This window comes from Apium graveolens, unplaced genomic scaffold, assembly GCF_009905375.1.
Source record: "Apium graveolens cultivar Ventura unplaced genomic scaffold, ASM990537v1 ctg7290, whole genome shotgun sequence".
NCBI classification, from domain to species: Eukaryota; Viridiplantae; Streptophyta; class Magnoliopsida; order Apiales; family Apiaceae; genus Apium; species Apium graveolens.
The window spans coordinates 4,605-7,622 of record NW_027420202.1 but is presented as its reverse complement, the minus strand read 5'-3'; the positions used below and the strand labels follow the sequence as shown (position 1 = coordinate 7,622).

Here is a 3,018-nt window from a genome sequence, read left to right as displayed (position 1 = left end):
TTTCCAAAGTTTTGATAGAAATAGCTTGGCTCTTGCACATAAGCTTCAAATCCTCTAATTCAAATTTTTCATTAGCTTGTTGCAGCTAAAGTTGTTGTCTTGGTGCATATTACGGTTGCTGGAAACCAGGGGGGTTGTACTGCTTAGCTAGGTACTGTTGATAAGGCTGTTGAACCGCATTCTGAGCATTGCTCCAGCTGAAATTAGGATGATTGCAGTTGTTAGGATGATAGGTGGCTGGCACAGGTTGCTGCGGTCGCTGAAAATTGCTCACGAACTGAGTTGATTCACTAGAAATAGCACACTGATCAGTCTCATGGGCACCAGCACAAAGTTCACATACACTAGTGATTTGATTAACTCTATAATTAGCCAAAGAGTCCACCTTTATCATCAAAGCCTTAAGTTGGGCAGCTATAGCAGTTGCTGCATCCAACTCCAGAATTCCTGCTACTTTTCCCTGAGTCAGTCCCTGGGAAGGATTCTGGTATTCATTAGCAGCCATCAGTTCGATCAATTCATAAGCTTCATTGTAGCTTTTAGCCCACAAGGCTCCTCCTGATGCTGCATCAAGCATGGGTCTAGAAGTCAGCACCCAATCCATTATAGAAACAATTTATAATCATCCAATCAGGCATGCCATGGTGTGGGCACTTCCTTAGCATCTCCTTATATCGATCCCAAGCCTCATACAGAGATTCTCCAGTTTGCTGAGCAAACTGAGTAAGAGCATTCCTGATTGCAGTAGTCTTCGCCATAGGGAAGGATTTAGTGAGAAACTTTTGAGCAAGGTCTTCCTATTTAGTGATAGACCCTGGTGGTAGAGAATGTAACCAGCACTTAGCTTTGTCCCTCAGAGAGAATGGGAAGAGTCGCAGCTTGATAGTATCCTCAGTCACACCATTGAACTTGAAAGTATCGCAGATCTCGATGAAATTCCTGATGTGCATATTGGGGTCTTCAGTAGGAGAACCCTCAAACTGAACTGATTTTTGTATCATCTGAATCATGCCTGCTTTGATCTCAAAAGTGTTAGCCGAGATGGCTGGTCTGATAATGCTTGACTGAATATCATTGATCTTAGGCTGAGAATAGTCCATCAGAGCCTTAGGAATTACTGCTTGATCACCCATCACTACTAAAACTGGTTCTTCGACTTTCTTTTCTTATTCTACCTTCTCTTCTTCTTCAAAAACTTCCCTTCGAACCACTACAGCTTCTTCCTCGGCTTGATCCAGATTTCTCTTACGAGACCGAGAACGCGTATGCAAACACGCTCGCTAGAGTACCTGAAATAAGACAAGGAAACAGATAAGTAACAATGTCTCAATCAATGAACTTTTACGACCACTGATGATAAACACATAAACTAAAAAATTAACACTGCAGTCCCTGGCAGCGGCGCCAAAAACTTGTTAGTCGCTAAACACGCGCTAATAATACACTCAAACATACGCGTTCGCAAGTAATATAGAATTATTTCTAGTTCGTTCCCACAGAGACTGGCTTGGTTAATTAATTAATATATACACTTATGCAACAATGATATGGCTATTATTTAATGCTAAGATGATAACAAATTGAGATTGTTTATAACTAAGAATTAAACTAACAATTATAACTAAGAGAATAAGAATGATTGAATTAATATATATATGATAAACATGGGATTCTAACTTCATTAAATACTTCATTCAATAGTCTTTTCGTTCTTAACCTTAGCATGTAATGGTGATGATACTAATCAGACAACACAAAACTGATAAACGCCAACTTTCATTGTACGAGTACCATACTACCAGACATCCACAAAAGAGATAGAAGCTGAATAGACACCAATTATATTGAAACCCTATATGTCTATAGAATTTGACAACATAATGGTTTAAGCACAAGTTATCAATTATGATTACATAGGGCAATTAAGATGGTTAAAATTACCTACGAATCATGCATAACAATACATGAATCTATGCTAGCATCGCAAGTTCTAAATCCTTAAATTCATTTTCGCTTCATTAAGAATTAACACACTATCTTATAATTTCACGACGCTCATAAGACGAATAAGCACAACCACTACTAGTTTATCATACAATCACCACATACTAAGGCATCGAATCAAATCAACTAAAGAAATCCATAAATAAATCCGCTAGAACCCCACGATAACGATTAACCCATAATCGGACTCATCATCAACGTGGGTTCCGATGAAAGCATGGTATAATAAACGTAGTCTTTATAAACGAATAATAATCTAAGTAAACACAAGAGTATAGGTTCAACAAAACAAGAAACGAGCATCCAAGATTACAACTCAAAACAAAGATTCACAAGAATAAACTAGATCGTCTTCGCTTTTGTTAAATTGTGTTATAGGTCTCTCGCCGTCTTCTCTTTGTGATACCATATAAAAAACGACCTAAAGTTATGATTATATAGCAGTCCTGATCAGCAGAGAAGTCCAAAAATCAGTCTTCTATTCAAAACATGATTCTTGAAACTCGACCTTGCGCGGCCGCGCGCTTGATCAGCGCGGGCGCGCTGGGCTCTCTGTAGTTTGGGCGTGGCCGCTCGCTTGATCAGCGTGGGCGCGCTGAGCTTCTGCCAAAAATCACCTTTCTTCTTTTTCTTACAGTTTTGAGCCAGTCTTCGCGAGCTTTATTCCTTGGACACATCCTAACACCATATTAGCATCAAATCAATGCTAATTCACCTGATTCTCAGATTAATGCCTGAAATGCAAAAACATTAGAAAATATATTAAAACACCAATAATTTGAGTACAAATACACCAATTCAAAGCTTTATAGTGCATTATAAAGTGTCATAAATGACACTCAACAATTATCCGTCGAGATATACTTAAAGATTGTAAGTAAATTTAACGGATAAGGAATAAAATTAATGGCTATGATGAAAGCAATTCAACGGATATAGATTAAACTGATATCCGTCGAGATATAAAGTACCCAGAAAAATATTTAATTTTCAACAGATAATGAAATTCAGCGG

At 38.1% G+C, this 3,018-nt stretch overlaps 1 non-coding gene across 1 annotated transcript; it reads left to right on the top strand.

Moving 5' to 3' along the window:
- Positions 1-636: 636 nt before the first annotated feature.
- On the top strand, positions 637-743 carry LOC141703987 (small nucleolar RNA R71). Its single transcript, XR_012567777.1, has one exon. It is a non-coding gene; the product is annotated as a small nucleolar RNA R71 (small nucleolar RNA).
- The last annotated feature ends 2,275 nt before the right edge of the window (positions 744-3,018 follow it).